This window comes from Sinocyclocheilus rhinocerous, unplaced genomic scaffold (genome assembly GCF_001515625.1).
Source record: "Sinocyclocheilus rhinocerous isolate Xijiao unplaced genomic scaffold, SAMN03320098_v1.1 scaffold3081, whole genome shotgun sequence".
NCBI lineage: Eukaryota > Metazoa > Chordata > Actinopteri > Cypriniformes > Cyprinidae > Sinocyclocheilus > Sinocyclocheilus rhinocerous.
Window position 1 is genome coordinate 238,094 of NW_015666530.1, and position 17,608 is coordinate 255,701.

Sequence of the window (17,608 nt, forward strand, 5' to 3'; positions counted from 1 at the left end):
CATTTTGGGCAATTAAGAAATCCCGGCCGGATGCATTTTTGTAGGTCCAAAAAGAGGACATGTCCGGGGAAAGAGGACGTATGGTCACCCTAATTTATTGCTAATCGATGTATTCTTTTTAAAGTAGTGTATGGAACATATTTTCTGCCTCATTCTGTGACAAGAAGCCTCATCAGATCACAAAAGGAAGCATTTGACTGGTGTTGTGGATTAAAAAGGTTATAATGTTCTCTTTTGTTGGACAACAGGTTTAGAAATGTGAATACAAAGGAAGTTTAGCTTTAGGCATTTTAATTTAAGCATGTTTAGTTTAGTTAACGGAAGGCTACCTGCTGCCATCAGAGCAAGTGTAATAACTGCATTCACGCGCTCCTCGGATGCTCTCATTTCCCGAGTTGTGCTTAAGTCGTAATGTGAAAACAACATGGACACTCGCGTTACTACAAAGATTTGTATCATTAGAGATTTCCGACTTGAGTACACGTGCATTTCTCAGTCGGGAAATTATTTTTCACGTGCGGTGCCGGTGATGATGCTTCTTACGTCCGTTTCGGAGAACCAGAGGACAAATATTTCAATCGATAGCTCAGGCATGGCACCGAAATGAGGCACCGAAATCTGCGTTCTGATTCGGTTCTAGTACATACCGGTTACATAGGTACCGGTGCCATATTGGTACCGGGTTTCGGTACCCAACCTTAGTCCCAAGTGGCTAATTTCCAGCAAAAAACCTTAGCATTGGTCGCTTGGAATATGAGGAAGAGAAAGGTTGCTTTGTTCTCCCATCATACCGAAAAGCAATTAATACAGTAATCCTGTCCCAGCAGGCCTTGGGGGGAGGGCTGTATGTAAATGACCTGAAACAGGAGAGTGAGTAAGATGAAGTAAATTAGCTTCAGGCTGAGGGTAATAAATAAATATCCATGCTGATTAAAAACTCACCAACATGTCTCTCCAATGCAGGTCAGCTACATTCACTGGGCAGAGGCGGGGAAAAAAAAGAATGTCTAATTTCCTTTTCTCAAGGTGACCTTTCATGTCCAATAAAAAGATATATAACAATATCTTCAGGCTTCAGACACCACACATATGCATTCATTAAGCCTTCAAATGTGCTGACAATGAGGAACGCAGCTTGAAATAAAGACTCATAACTAATGTTCTTCTTATTAAAAAATTATCTTCTGCTGTGACTTGCTGGATTAAACCATCTATCTCCTGGACCCTACCAGTGCTGGGAAAGATACTTTGAAGAGTTTGTTAAGATACAAATAAGTTAAAGTGGTTGAAAATAGTCAAGCTACTAGATACAGTACAAGCTACTGAAACACTGTGCCTTTAGTTTAATTTGAAAAGGCATCTGAACAGATTTATTTACACTAAATTTCCCCAATAAAACAGCACAATTCAACAAAAACAGTGGCTAAGCAGCAGCACTGCCTAAACATTATTATTACTTTGTAAGATTATTTTCCAAAAAATATTGTATTCATTTGTATCACTACAAAAAGAACGTAAAAATGCCAGGAAAAATGCCAGTTTTTACTAAACTAGTGTTTTTAAATGACCCATTTCAATGTATTGATTCACTAGTTTGATTTCTTCCACAAAAAAGTCGATTCCTTTTTTCTTTATGCAACTTGGAACAGTATTTTTTTGGCAGAAACACACCTTTAATTTACCCTTAATGCCACCAACACAAAATTTAAAACTTAATACCATCAGTAAACACACTTCATATCATAAATAAAACTAGAAAACATCATAATCTACATACCTGAAAAAAAGAACAAAGTGGCCAACATAAGTGTTTAACTAAATATAATTTTTAAGATTATTATAACAAATATTCTAATCTAATTTTGTATATAGCAACAAAACATGGACTACAAAAGGACCATAAATGAATCAATCAAGTTAATGAACCAGCAAAATTATTAACTATCTGAGTGACAAATCAGACTTTTTCATGTTTAGGCATAAATCATAAAGCATGTTTGAGCACATTTGTATACTCTGATGTGCATGCACAATACTTTTATAATCACAAAAAAGTGGCGGTGGGGGAGGGTTTAGAATGCTATGAATCTGTAGCATTTTATCACATCACACTGCTACTTGTTGACAAAAAACTTTACTACTCAAAAAGTTAGTAGTGCTGAAAAATGCAAAAGTTAGTTTGTTACTTCCCCAACACAGGCTCATTCAGGAGCAAAACTAAATTTTCTTTGGAGGAAGAATTCAGACATGATACAAAGTTGATGTGGGAACCAGAGTGAGCTTGTGAAACGCACTTCACTCACTTAATCAGTGGCCTTGCCCTGTGCTGCCAATATGGCTGATCACACCGGTTTTTCCACACTACGTTAACAACTTCATGAGCTCTGCTGAGCACAGTATTAATCTCTGGCGAAACCCCGCTTTACACCCTGATCGATACACGCTGTCTGTCCTGCCTGCGGCACGAAGACTGTGGGAACCACTTTTTTGGAATCCGGTCAAAACTTTCACCACGCATTTCACACACGGGATTGAAACAAACACTGGCTATTTTTAAGATGTAGCACCCTTAAAGAGAAACAATGTGGCCAAAGTGAGAATAAATGGAACAGAATAAAAGCGAAGAAAACTTATCAGAGGCAGCCAGCTTGGCAGAACAAAAGTACATTGCAACACAACAGGTAGAAAGAGCAGAAAAACAGCAGTCGTGTTGCACAGTCACTTGACCGCAACACAAAATACATCTGTATGTGGGCGTCTGTAATGTAACATGCTATTTTGCAACCAGACCTGCAATTAGAGCACGGAAGCTTAACCAAGTTTGCCACTTTTTTGGGGGTAAGAAAGTGCTTTTCTCACTCTCTCAGAAAGGTACAGGACTAATCCAACTCGCTGGGAGGCCACTTAAGCTAATTGGCAGGTTTTGTGGGCATGGGTTGGTACTCAAAATAGCCGAGACCACCTTCCTTCTCATCTTGTATAAATGGCTCCTTCACCACCATCATCTCCTCATTACAATCAGGCCTTTAAATAAGCCAGGCCTCCCCCACAAAGATGGCGAAGTGCTCTGTTAATTAGAGTAATGAGACAAACGACTTGAGAGCAAATGAAGGAGAAAGTAAGTGAAAATGAAGGAGAAAGAATTAGAAGAGAAGGAAAGGATCCGAATACGTCACGCACCCATTGTGTCTCAATCCGCTCCCTAGTTTAGTAGTGTGCTGCTCAGGGAGTCAGCCATTTTTGAGGCCGTCCCGTTGTCCAGATCACTCCGATGCAGAGAAATGTTCACATCCCAGAACGCACCTGCCATGAAACTACAGCAATAACAATATTTACTTACTAGAAATGTCACCACTCCTTCTTAAGTATTTAAAGTCATTTATTTTTGTGATCTTTCATCCCTATTCCCTAAAATGCATGACAGGTAAACGATCAAGCAAACTTTTAAATATTACAAAGGAATTTGTGTTTTAGTTGAAGATAAAAGGCTAGGGAATAGGGATGAAAGATATTAAAATTCTTGCCGATACAAATAAGCCAATAATTATTTTCATGTCATGGCTTTTAATTGCTAAAAGGCTCACATTAATTTAAAATGTAACTATTTATACCATTATGTATAAATAAATTAAATGAATGCATTTAAAAAGTAAAAGTAATTAAATGTTACAATTTAAGTACAATTAAAAGTTTTGGACAATACCAATAAGCTGCTATATTTTCATAAGCCGATACCCGATAAATGTCTGATATTAAGAATTAAATAATAATAATAATAATAATAATAAAAACTCTAAACAACAAAAAATAAATCATTTTAAATTCTACAAGTTAATGCAGGCACCACGACATCATTTTGTACACTAAAGAATTTATATTTTTTACATTTTGCATAAGACTTAAGTTTTACATTTTTAAATTATTAGTATTAATATTAAAAATGTATATTAGATAACCAATTGGATATGCAATATTAGCACCAATATACTGTGTATCCTCAAATCTTTATTTATGTTCTGCAATTTAGGCATTTTTATTTAAATTGTTATATATTTGTGCTTTGCTGTGTGATATGTTTAATGTCTAAATTGTCATTAATAAAAAATTTAAAAAAAGCAAATTTTTCTAAATGCCAGTGTACTTTTTATACCTACAATGAAGGTGCACAACAATGTTGATAAATACCAGCTACATTTAATGCACAAACCTTGTAATTGTGACACAGCCTGGTCACAGGTAAACAAGTCATCAGTGCCCCAAACTTTAGAGTATCAAGGCTCTCACTAGAACTTAAATTTGTTCACAATGTCCTGAATCACGTCATAGGGAATTAGGGAGCAGAATGAAACCCAACCAGTCTTCAGCAAGACTTCTATTTAGCTAGAGTCCATTGCGTAACTGAGGGCAAGAGTAAAGTTAATGAGCAAGAGTTGTTTACTTCAAACTTTTAAAAAAGTATGCCAACTTAAATTCCCAAGGTGCCCTCTCAGTCTGAGGTAAATCACAGTAGGGCGGTTCACATCTCCTAAGTGAGCCAAAGCTTTGTCACCACAGTTGCCGTTAAGCTAATTGCTTTTATGGAATCTGAATGGTGATGAGACGTCTTCTCTTTCTGTCTTTGAGACAGATCTGGCACCTAAAGGGCTGAGGCTCAATTCTTCAATGCTTTTAGCCAGGGTCATGTGTCATTGGCAGATCTGAGTCTGGAAAACAGAATACAGCAAGTCCATGAGCTCAGGCACCAAACTACGCCAAGACAATAAAAATGAGAGAATTATATATTGCGCCGTATTAATGAAGTTTCTAACAATAAGAAACATTATATATGAGAGATATTTCTAGATCTGTTTTGCTTTGTTGTCTATTCTGTCTGTGATTAGGGAAGACAAGGTGGAATCTGATCCCAGACCTGCTGTTTTTTCTATGAACACAGTGCCTGCCTCCCTCAGAGACGTCTTGAAGCAAGACTTTCCTCTTCATTTACATTATCGTGCAACACAACAAATGTCATCCTCAAGGATTTCTGCATAAAACAGGCTGTATTAACCTCATTCGTTTCATTTTCATGAATTTGCCACTCCTTTGTGTTTGTGAATCCTCACAGCAGCAGTTGTGGAGTCCCTGCCTTCCTGAGCACAACACGAGTTCAAACATCGGCATCACAGTGAGCCGTCAGGTCCAAAACTAACTTTCTTTTTGGCCAGTATTAAAGGTGAACAAGTTCTTGGTTACACAAGAGTAACAGAGTTACAGTTTGATAAAATGAGTTGTTTTATCATATATTACCTCAGGCGGAACAAGAAGGTTATTCTAAAAATAGACAAACCAAGGGGATTTCACGCATGATCCAGTGATTCAGTGTCAGTATAACATAACATCATAAAACATAAAATACTATTAATCAATGTTTTCAACATCGATAATAATAAGAATCTTTTTTGAGCACCAAATCAGAGTATTAGAGTGATTTCTGCAGGACCATGTGTCACAGACGACTGGAGTAAAGGCTGCTGAGAATTCAGCTTTACCATCACAAGAATAAATTACATTTTAAATATATATTTAAATAGAAAATCATTATTTTAATATTTCACAACACTGCTGTTTTTACTGTATTTTTGACCAAATAAATGCAGCTTTGGTGAACATAAGAGTCTACTTTTAAAAAAATTTGACCGACCCAACTTTTAAAGGGTAGTATAACATATTAATAAGTAAGGGATAATGTACATCCAGCCGGTTGTTATCTCAGAATAAACCCCAAGCAAGAGTACAGCGCCGACTGCTGTTACCCGGATGAGCCTGTGTTATTAGCTTTTACCGGTTGTTATCGAGGCATATCATACCTCGGAATGTCGCGACTGACCAGTCAGAATCAAGTATTCCACAGAGCCATGTAATAAGATATAATTAAATAATAATAATAATGCATAAAAACAACAACAACAATAATACAAATATTACATTACATATTAATAGAAACATAATAATAATAATAATAATAATATACACATTTTGTTATAGTTATAGCCTAAATAATTTCTTGAAAATGTAACAACATTTTGTGAAGTTTATATTTCAAACGAGAAAGAATTATTTGCCAGAGTGATAAGAAAAATACACTTAATTCAAGACATTCTCACAAAACTATGATTTCAAAAAATGTGATCTAGTAAAAAATATCACCTACACTTTCTGGATTTTCACAGATTTAGCCTACAGTTGGTTCGCCCTCCACCTATGATAGAAAGTATACAAGAAAGAAATGACTTCTGACTCTCACAGAAACAGTAAAATGTATTTTATGACACACAACTGCATAGAAGGGTGCAAGAGGGTTGTGTTTCAAAGTCCTGCCTTGTGCTGACAGACATAAAGAGAGAGGGGACATTCATAATTCAAAGATGGGTGGTGGTGGTAGAGCGGGTTAATCCCTCTCCATCTACCTAACAGCACCTCTCCCTCCGTCAGCACAGGCCACAGATCCACCTGCACTGAATCAGGGGCTCTCAGCTAAAGATTTGGGCTGACCTGCATGAAGGCTCCCTGCAGACTTCGCCTCCCTGTCTTCCAATTCGCCAATGCCTGACTTTGACGTTTCCAGAAGGAGAGATTCTGAGGGGTCTGCAATCTCACCAGCATGGCTGTTCTCAGGATTAAGGGACACAGATGAGCCAGGAGGTGCTTCCTGGCTCCAAATGTGCAAGCTTTTTCCCCCAACGCCAGCGCTGATGGATTAACAGACAAACTAAATGCAGCAGAAAACACACACAATGCACAAACAAAGTGTAATGCGGCACCAGGTCCTAAGAAACCAATTTGTGAAAGAGCAGAAGGAGGGGGGATGCTGCATTGGTCCATGACTCCCCTTTTCTCTTCCTCCTCCTGCTACTCTGCTTGTTCTTTTAAAGGGTCATGAAACCCAGACTACTTTTTCTGAGATTTTAGCAAAGGTGTTTGTGTTGCACATCATAGAAGACAATGTTAGCATCCGATCATTTTAACTGTTGGAGAAAACTGGTTAATTTTAAGCTTTTTTGCACTACTTTCAATTCCGGTTTTAAAATCTACATCGTGTTGACGTCACTATTTGTGACGTGGCAAAGGACTATAGTACATCGATGACGCGTCGGTGTCTATTAAATTATTCATGAGACTGCGTGTTCTTATCCTATGAGAAGACGCTTCGCTTAATTATTCACAACAGCATGTGCTGATTTGCTATGACAGACGCTTCAGACTGTGAGATCGCATACATTAACTGAGAGAAACGTTCATGGATCGAAGGAGAGTTTGTTTTTGCTTTGTAAAAAGAGTTCGGCACAAACGTGATTCATTCAGTTAGTGAGTGTAACCGTTTTTACAGCTCCTTGACACAACCCGTCAAAAGGCTTATATAAACGCCGCAGAATAAGCCTTAAAAGTTATCAGAGGTGCAACAGCGAGTTCATATATATGTTTGCGATGGAGAGTGCAAATGGCTGTGCATTTATTTGTGTTTTTAAATCGATGGGAGCGAAATGAAACTGTCTGAACCCGAAGCTGTGTGTGTGTTGTCTGTCTCCCCTCTTCCCCCTCCATTCGCAGCGCACCACGCCCACTTTTTTAGCGTTTTTTAAAACTGTGGAGAGAACTAACCAGTGCTGAAACGGGGGGTTTCATGACCCTTTAACGCCATATTCAGTTCTGCACACCAAAACAGGAATAAACTCAATCTGAAAACTCAATGAGCTTCTTATAAAGTTTAGAAAAGAATATTCTGTTTGCAGAATTTACAAATTTCTATTTTATTACTGACTTACAGTGCCCCCTTTTTTTTTGCCCCCTTAGCAATTGTCTATTTGGAGAACAAAATGGTTGCAACATTTCAAACAAAATGACATACTGCTCAAAGGGAACCGAAGTGAAAATTTCATTAAGTGAAATTGGCTAACGCAGACTCTCATCACCCCTGAGGAAAAAGAATGCCTCCTTAAATCTAATATCTGACTAGACAACATTAAATAATAATAACGGCAATCAAACAGCACCTGTAATTTGATACGAGCCCGTCTCTTTTCAGTCTTTCAGATGTCAACTTGACTTTGTTTTGGATTATTGTCCTGCTGTACCACACAATTTCACTTTAGCTTCAAGCCATGCTCAGATGCTCCGACAATCTCTAGTATATGAGTGAATCCAAGTCACAGAGGCCACCACAGACAGAAAAACATACCAAGTCAACCGCAAAGCCAGTTCAATGCTGCATTCGCTATTTACATTTTCACTCATCTGACCATAGAATAAACCAAGGTCTTGGGATAATCACATGCTTTTTAACAAACATGATGTGAGCTTTGATGTTTTTCTTGGTGAGCTGAATTTTTCACCTGGCTACTCTTCCATAAGTCTATTTTTCACAGTCCCTTTCCTATTGCGGAGTCATAAACCATGACCTTAGCTGATGCGAGAGAAACCTGTAGTTAGGGCTGTGCAAAAAATCAAATGCGGTTTTCATGATTTACAGCCCTACCTGTAGTTCTTTGAAAGTTTTTCTGTGATCATTTGAAGCTTTCCAGATGAGGTGCCACTGTGCCCTTTGAGAAATTCTTACCACTTTTGGGAATATTCACCACTAAGAGTCTCTGACTCCAATTTAATTTCTATTGATTTCAAAGACTAAGGGGTCAATTACTTTTGCACAACGACGACATGGGTAATTTATTACTTTTTTATTATTATTAAAAAATAATTTACTTTTACCTTAATAAACTATTATGACAGACTTCTGTGGAACAAAGAAGATGATATTTTGAAGAATGTTAGTAACTAAACAGTTTTGGTGTTTATTGACTTCAACTGTAAGGACAGAAAACACAATGGAAGTCAATGGGAATCAAAACTTTGTGTTCCACAGAAGCCAGCCAGCCATACATATTTCGAACGGCATGGGAGTTAGAAAATGATGACAGATTTTTGGGCTGTCCCTTTAAATAAACCACATAATGACAAAAATTATGCTTTGTTTTTTCCATGTTTCCTTTGCCTACATTTTTACTGTGAATTAGGCTTGCCGCGATAGACGGTGTTGACGGTGATACCGGTGTTAAACCGCAACACCGGTTAATGTCACTTGCCCACCGCGTCACCGACCCCCACCGTCGTTTTGATTTTTTATAGTAATAAAAAGAATTTAGTTCAGTAAAAGAACAGACACTACAATTAAAAACTGAAAGCGGCTGCTCAATGCAGCGTGCCGAACGACAGTCGCATCACAGATCAGATTTAATTTATCCAGTGAGGAGAACGCCGATTAACCAGTGGGAAAATTTCCTCACCGACACAACCATACTGTGAATACATAAATAAATTCAGGTAGAAAAATATGTGAAAAATCAGGCTAATAATTTTTCATGCCAATGTATCTGGAATGTGCATAAACACACATTTACAATCAACAGAGCAAGTGCACCTGATTCTAGCAAGGTTTTAACAACTATCTCAGCCAAATGCTTATTGGTGGAGTGGAAGGGTGGAGGGGGCAGAACTGATGGGCAGTTTGCCTGAGCTCAGTGCACAGCTGCAGGGCCTGCGGGCAGACAGACAGAGCCCCGCTACAGCAGGTGCTGACATTAATGAGAGTGATAAACCATGAGAGAGAATTTATAAATCAGTAAAAAGCTATGGTGGACCAAGCCCTCTGCTGGCATCTGCCCATTCAGCTGCCCTGTAGTTAAATAAACCTCTTATGAGAGGATTTTTTTTTTTTTTTGGAAAAATTACGTGGAGCCAGAATTGACATTTAAGATTATTCCAATTGTCAGGTAGGCTTGAGGTTACAATGAATGCTTGTTTTTGAGCCTGCCGGAAAACCATCCAATTATTTGATTCAAAACTCAAAAAATGAAGAAAACAAGCTCACTTCTGTCTTTTGTATCACCAAGTGTTTGAACAGCTATCTTCTGAGATTGGAGAGTAAATTGTACTTTGATGAACATCCAAAAGTGGAGGAGCACAACGTGGCCTCAACGTCTGTACTGAGTTCCAAAAACATCTATCAGCATCTCTTACGATGTCAACGCCACTCCTTATTGTGAAATGAAAGTGAAAATCTGAATGAATGGTTCAATGAGTTATTGAGGAAAACTGAGAGACTGGGTACTTGGAACCATTAGCAGGGCACATATCTGTGACCACAAGTGTTTACATGAAAATTTTTTTAATAAATCAGTAGACATTGCACTTGGTAACAGTATGCTAAAAGCCATCAAGCCATTAGGAAACGGATGCTCCCCTGAAGGAAACACTGCAATGACCTTAGTGAGAGAATAATTCTGGGTAAACTATTGCATGGCAGCTGGCATACGTGCTTATAAATGAAGCAGTTGCTGACTTACTAAAGATCCCTTCCATCAAGTCTGCATCAGCTGAACCCAATTATAATTCTGCCACCCCTTTCTGTCCGAGCACAGAGCTGAATGCGATTAGTCATATCTTATAGCATATCTCAACTGTCATGGACAGTCTGGGGGACTTGAACTCGTCTTTGTTTGAATACACAATGGGTGATAAACTACACTGGGAATAGCGAAAGCAGCTAAACGATGGAGCACATAATGCCTCCATATGGCTCATCTAAATAAAACAACCATAAGCTGTCAGAGCGGAGCAGCGGCTCCATGGAGCGGCAGAAAGGTAGAAGCGCCGGAGGATGCCTGTGATGTTTAGCCTTCCACAGGGCCCAAGGTCAAACGCAACCCTGCATCTGGCCAGCCATCTGCTCCCCGCAGCCGGCCGACAGAGCCCGTCACCACCAGCCCTGCGCCCAGTGTTGTGGGATGTGTCTTGATCTCAAAGGGATATCTTGGTAGACAGGGGGCATGAGTAAAAGGGCATTGCACAGGTGCGCTGTGATGCATGCGTGTTTCCAGCAGATTTTTTCCCACTCTTCATGTCAAGTCTCCTGTCTCATCTGTTTTGTCTTCTAATAAGTGATCTCTCCCTGATTCAGTCGTCTGCTTGTTTCCCTTTTCCGATTTGTTTGAAAATCTGCCCACCTCCCTGTTACCCTGTCCAACTGTGATACTTTTCTAACGTTTGTCGCCTGCTCGCCGTGAGACTTCTTTTAAACAGATTGTCTGACAGATTGTCAGATGTTTCTTTTAAATTATATTTGTATTCTTCTAAAAATTGACAGACGTTGTCCCCCCATGCGACGGCCTCGGGTGAATAGTCCAGCCAAAATAATGAAGTTGGATGATATTTCAATTTTCTGTCAAATCAAGTCATTGTCCTTCAGAGGGGCTCAACTTATACTTCACCAAGCAACTTTCAACAAAAGAGCAGGACGTGAGGAGAAAACGGAATCAATCGTTCAAGTGACTTTCACCAAATCAACAAACTTCCCATAGGTTCTTACCTCAAAAGATGATCCAATCAGACAGCAGGACTGCAGTCAGGTGATTAAACTGAGGGTAAAGTGCTGGATCGCTTAAGAAAGTTGTGACATTCCACAACCGACCTAAGAACAAAGACAAAAATTGATAAAACTTTTGAGTTGACCATAACTGCTCAATTTTGGAGATTCAATGAAAAAAAGAAAACACACACACACTCTTAAAATGCACGTTCTGATAAACGCTGATTTGGTGCTCAATAAACATTTCTTATTATTATCAATGGTAAAAAAGGTTGTGCTAATATTTTTCTGAAAATTATGAAACTTTTTTTTCCAAGATTCTTTGATGGATCGAAAGTTCAAAACAACAGCATTTATTGGAAATAGAGATAATTTGTAACATTATAAATGTTACTTACTATACTTAAATCACTTTCACTTTTGATGCATTTAATGCATTCTTGCTGAATAAAAAGCATTAATTTATCAAAAAAATACTATGATTAATACACAAAAGTGGGACACAAAAGTGGCCAAAACTTTAACAAAACGTGACAGCCATAGAAAACACCAAAAAACTCCCACCAAAGTTTCTGTTACATCTGAAGAACATGTTCTCATCTATTGTCTCCACAGACAAACAAATGAGGCCTTTTCATTCATAAAACGTCTGTTTGTGTGATCTGCACATACCAGTTAATGAAGCTATAGACTCATCTCAGGACTGTGACACTTAGACACCAAGCCAAAACTAACAGAACAAGCGCTCAGAGAAAACAATGTCTTTGCTGAGAAGATGAAGGAGGCGCTTTTCACTTAACATTCATTATGGGCAGATTTCTAACCAAATCTCTACAAATCCCCCATCGGAAGCTGCCCAAATCTCAGGGCATCTCAGAGCGCAATCTGCTCTTCCAATCTGCTGTGTGAGAATGAGACACTAGCTCAAGGCAGCTCCTTACTGACAGCACCCGAGTCTCCACAAATCTCACTGCCTGTCTCCTCTCCGCTGCATTTCCTTATTCTCTTGGTCAGTCCGTCTGTCTCTGTTTATCTCCCTCCATGTCAGTCTCTCTTTCGCTCTATGCTCCTTACTCTCTGTCTGTCTTTTGCCCCATTTTGCTTTGCATAAAAACAGACTGCAGACACAGGAAATGCAGTACTCCAACTGCCTGTGTCACCAGACAGCAATATGAATTACAAAAAAGAAAAATTGATCCAATAACAGCCATGTTTAATATTGCAAATCCCCTCCAGGGCAATGTGAATTAGTTATGCTCATGTAGAGCGGCCTCTTAATTCGGCGAATTCTACAGCACTATACCTGCATTTGTTAAATGGCTTTCATATAGCTCAAGTAATAATGAACAGCCTGAGTTTGTGAAAGTGGCAATTATACAAACATTCAGTATTTAGAAAGCATTTTATCACTTGTTGTTCGATTTAAAATGACAGCCAGAAGACCAGAATCACCTGGTCAATGCCGGACAGAAATCGTCTCTGCTTGTACTCTCAAAGCTTCTCAAAGCAAAAGACTAGATTTGGGTGAAATCCAAAGCTCAGTGTGGAAAATCCAAGATAAAATCTGGCATTTAAATAGTTCACTCAAAAATGAAAATTCTGACATTATTTACTCACTCTCATGCTGCTCCAAAACCATATGCTGTTTACTTTTATCGGTGGAACATAAAAAATTAGAGATATTTTTGAAGAATCTTCATACAGTGCTTTATAGTGACCATATTAAGCTTAAAAAAGGATAAAAAGTCTTCAAGTCATTTTGTGAGGAACAGACTGACATTTTTACAAAGTCCATAATTCACTGGAACCGAAACACTGAGTTAGATTCAAGAACCGGTTCAATCTAGTTCATAAATTATTATTTAGAGCTAGCTTTTTCCTCTGAACCGGTTCATCCTTTCCATAAATTGAACAAAACAATTCATTCAGGAATATGACTGATCCTGCTCTGTAGTTCAATTCACTCATTGTGGTTAACAACTCACTGGAAGCGATTATTGAAGATTATTACTAAACAATGTAAATTTTCACACAAATCTTTTGTATGACTCAGGGCTCGCCCAAAGTCATTTACACGTGTTTCTAAGTCTTGCCGACTTAAACATTCAAGCATTTTAAATAGGGCTGAACGATTTTGGAAAATAATCTAATTGCAGTTTTATCTACCAATATTGCGATTGCGATTTAATATGCAATTATTTTTTAAAGCTCTTTATGAGCTATAAATTATTGTATAGTATGACCAACACACTATTAGATAGATTAAACCATCACTTGAAACATTGAAAATAGCATAGAGAGAATAACTTCTTATTATTCTCTCGCTGTTATTTATTTATTTTTTGTGGGTTTCATGCTGTCCGCTAAGGCATAGGACACACACAGGCTTTCCTCCTCACCAACGACATTAAACACAGTGTCTACACCGGACGCGAGCGGCAAAATACAGTAGAAACCATTATAATCAGTGAGTGACTCATCAAAGTACTGCCAGAGCTATAAGAGAGCGCGGACGTCTCCTTATGCTTTCTCTCGCTGTACTTTGATATCAAAGGCTACACCGATCGATCTTCAAGCGGAACACACCTCTTTACTCTGGCGTGTCACGTGACCGAGTGTAATCTCAGTCTCTGTGATTGAAAAATCGTGTTTTTTCATATCGCGATATTATCGCAAATGCAATTAATCATTCAGCCCTAATTTTAAACCATTCAAGCACTTGAAGAGGCTTAAGATAATTAAATTCGGTACTCGCACGCTGTTTTCCGTGTTTCAGACAGCGCGCGAACACAGAATTGATTCCTCTTTTGCGTATCCTTGCAACTGAATGGACACATACACAACAAAATTCTCTCAAAATAACCATCTCTGCAGGTATTCTTGTAAACACAGTCGGTTATGTCTTAACTGAATGTAAACAGTGGAGAAAGAAATCTCAAGTGCAATTTTTAAATGTAAAGAGCACAGGCAAATCTTTTGTTTATATGAAGGTATGTCTTTCATTTGTATTTATTTGTTTGATTTGGGATTTGCTTTAAAATTTCAAGTTAGTTTTTATTATTTGACATATTTCAATTTCACAAAGAAATATGCAGCATTTGATCTCGGAAATAATAAAAGCACACCTTTTCATTTATAATTTGTCTTAAAAATCTAATTTGTCTTAAATTTGTCTTAAATAAAATAAAAAAAATTGTGAGAAAAATGTATTGTGAAATCAGTATCATGAATTGTATCGCATTGTGAGTTGAGTGAATCGTTCCATCCCTACATGCTACTAGTTTTGCTGTGGTATTGAAGTAAAGTGTTCTTTAAATAATATGTTATTTAAATAATAAATAACCTTTTTTCTTTTTCTCATCCAAAAAATGATATGATCTGTCACTCAAAATCTGTAATATGATCCGAGCCGTAAGTTTTGTCACCTGTTGCACACCCTACTCTCGTTTTATGAAGAAAAATACAATCACTTGAGTTTTTGATCATGGTGATTTGTCCGCAGTGAAGTTCAGCCGAAGTCTTTTTTTATTCGGGCTAGTTAAATTTATTTTGGGCTACCAAAATCTGAAGAATGCCTGCCCGAAGGGCTACCAGGGATTTTAAAATTTTGTGGGCTTGTGACTTCAAAAGACCTGAAACATAATTCACATGTTGTATGGTCTTTTATGGTGCTATTTTCTCCATTTTTGGAGGAGGTCACTATGAAACCTTCATAAATTTTGTTTGGCATATGGTTTTCGAACCACATGAGGGTGATTAAAAATGATAGAACCTTCATTGTTGAGCGAACTATTTCTTTAGCATCCTGTTTACATTTAGTCTTCATTAGCTGTTTTTAAAGCTAGGGCTGCACGATAAATCGCACAGATCATATATGAACGTGGTTTTGCGCAGCTTGTCAGTGAACAACGGCTCTGTGTAGTAAATGCTGCTCCATGTGAAAGCACGCACGTGATGGAGATTTACCGCTGATTACAGAACTGGCTTTACTGACAAGATGCGCATTAAATATCGCATGCGATTTATCGTGCAGCCCTATTTAAAGCATCATAAATTTAAGCGCAATGGACTTCGCAACTTCAGAGCCAACACCACAAAGTACACCTTGTCTGGATCAATGCAAAAAAAAAAAAAAATCTTTACAGTTCAACTAGTGCAGAGGACCAGGAAACCTGATCCTAGATCAGCATTTCAACACAAGAATGTTTCTCCAAGCACAGTCCTTGTAAACCCACGGTCTGCAGCGAGCAGAATACGGGTGGCGTTCTGCCAACATTCCTCAAAGGCTTTTAAAGCGCAAACCCTGATAAGAACCCTGGCCAGCTGATCACCCTTCGCTCCTCAGAGTTCACGCCGAGGCTGTCGGGGAGGAAAGGGCTAACAGCTAAACCATCCATCCTGTATTTTTTTTTTACAACAACTTCTCTAAAAAAAAAAAAAAACTCATATTTTGTGTCCATGATGCTGATACATTTTACATTACTTTAGCCAGGAGCGCACTGAATAGAACCAAAGAAAAACAACTTAAGTGCATCAATAACAGTATATTTAGAGGTTATGAGATGCTTTTTAGGAGTTCAGCCAGAGCCTTACTGCCAGTTAGTCCATTTTGAGTCAGATCCAGTGGGTTTTTTTCCAAGGTAAAATGCAGTACAAACAAACATGAGTCTTGTACCACTGTGGACTTCAGTATACAACTGGAGTTCCATTAAAAAAAAAAAAAAACAGCAATATTACAACCAAATGCCGGAAAAGATACCCGAATAGGTATAAAAACTCTTTCATTCCTTTATCAGTGAATCTCCTAAACTCAGGACAAAAGGTGGGGGTGAAATGAAGGTGTTGCAGGTATTGAAGGCACTTATGTTGTATTTTTTTGTGTGTTGTTGTTGTGTTGTTATTATCATCCAAGTGGATGCTGCACACTGGTGGTGGTTGAGGAGAGACCCCCCCACATGATTGTAAAGCGCTTTGGGTGTACAACAATACACAATAAAAGCGCTATATAAAATGCATCATTCATTCATTCATTCATTCATTATAATTCTATGTATTCTTGTATGTGGCAGCCCTTATGTTCAAGACAAATTTCCCTAGGGACAAATAAATAAAGTAATCCTTTTTAAAATATGCATGTGGTCATTCAGAAAGAATCTCACCCAAGTCTAAATTTATATCTGAAAGAGGAAAAAAAGTAGGGTAAAAAATATGCTGGAAACGTTTATGACAAAACAAATCTGAGTGAGCCATAGGCAGCGTTCCAGCATCTATGTGCTTAGATTAACTGTAGAGAGATAGACTTTATTACTCTAGCTTGGCTTGGTCTTACTTCAAAACTTTTACAGCTCTGTACTCAAGTATTGCTGCTTATTTAAGTCACCCTCGAATAATACAGCATACGTTTAGCTATAGCTTTCCCTGCAAATTTTTTTTTTGGCTTCTCCTTAGCATCTATTTAAAGACACAAACCAAATCCATCCAAACCACGAGGAAATGTGCACAAACTGCGTTTCGCTCAAGCCAAGAGAAGCTCCTGAAAGGAACGTCTAATCGCTGAAGTTTGATTAAGTCAGAGTGCCTGAGGCGGGAGGTCTCACCATCCCAGATAAATCTCTGGAGAGAGGAGATCGCTGGGGAGTATTACTAAAGATAAATAACACATGGACATCATCTCACCAAAGCACACATCAGGAAACACACACACACACACACTATGCAGAGCCTGAAGGGTTGCGTGTCCAATGCGGAGACAAATGCTACAGTTTCTTTTCAATTTTGTCTAAATAAACAAACAATAAAACACTAAAAACTGAAATCAGTCCATTTAAATGCAACAAATGAATTTAGATTTCAAAACTTTACAAACGTACAAAAAAAATGGATATTAACTTTGAGATTTGCTAAAGACTACATTTAATGTTAATAAATTATTACTGTTTTTAAAGGGGTCATCGGATGCAAAATTCACTTTACAAGTTGTTTGAACATAAATGTGTGTTGGAAGTGTGTACACATCCATCCTATAATGATAAAAATCCACCCAGTGGTTGTGGGTGAATGTCAGAATGACGTAGTTCTGCACAGGCCCCTCCCACGATAGTTGATTGACAGTAGCGTCTTGCCTTAGCTCCGCCCTGAGTGAGCTGTCATCAGTACGCCATTGTGTCGACTCCGGTGCAGGGGAAGACAAGATGTCTCCGATTAAGCGAT

The 17,608-nt window shown here is 38.2% G+C and overlaps 1 protein-coding gene across 4 annotated transcripts in view; it reads right to left on the minus strand.

Annotated features, from left to right (window-relative positions):
- Positions 1-17,608, minus strand: part of LOC107732474 (semaphorin-6D-like) — a 175,559-nt gene that overhangs the window by 141,211 nt on the left and 16,740 nt on the right. For 3 of the 4 annotated variants that reach the window (XM_016543819.1, XM_016543818.1, XM_016543813.1), the window contains exons 2-3: positions 11,399-11,500; positions 6,187-6,238 (exon numbers count right to left, since the gene is read on the minus strand). The gene's annotated coding sequence lies outside the window, so the exon portion shown is untranslated. The remainder of the gene's footprint in view (positions 1-6,186; positions 6,239-11,398; positions 11,501-17,608) is intronic. The other variant, XM_016543815.1, reaches the window with a different exon arrangement.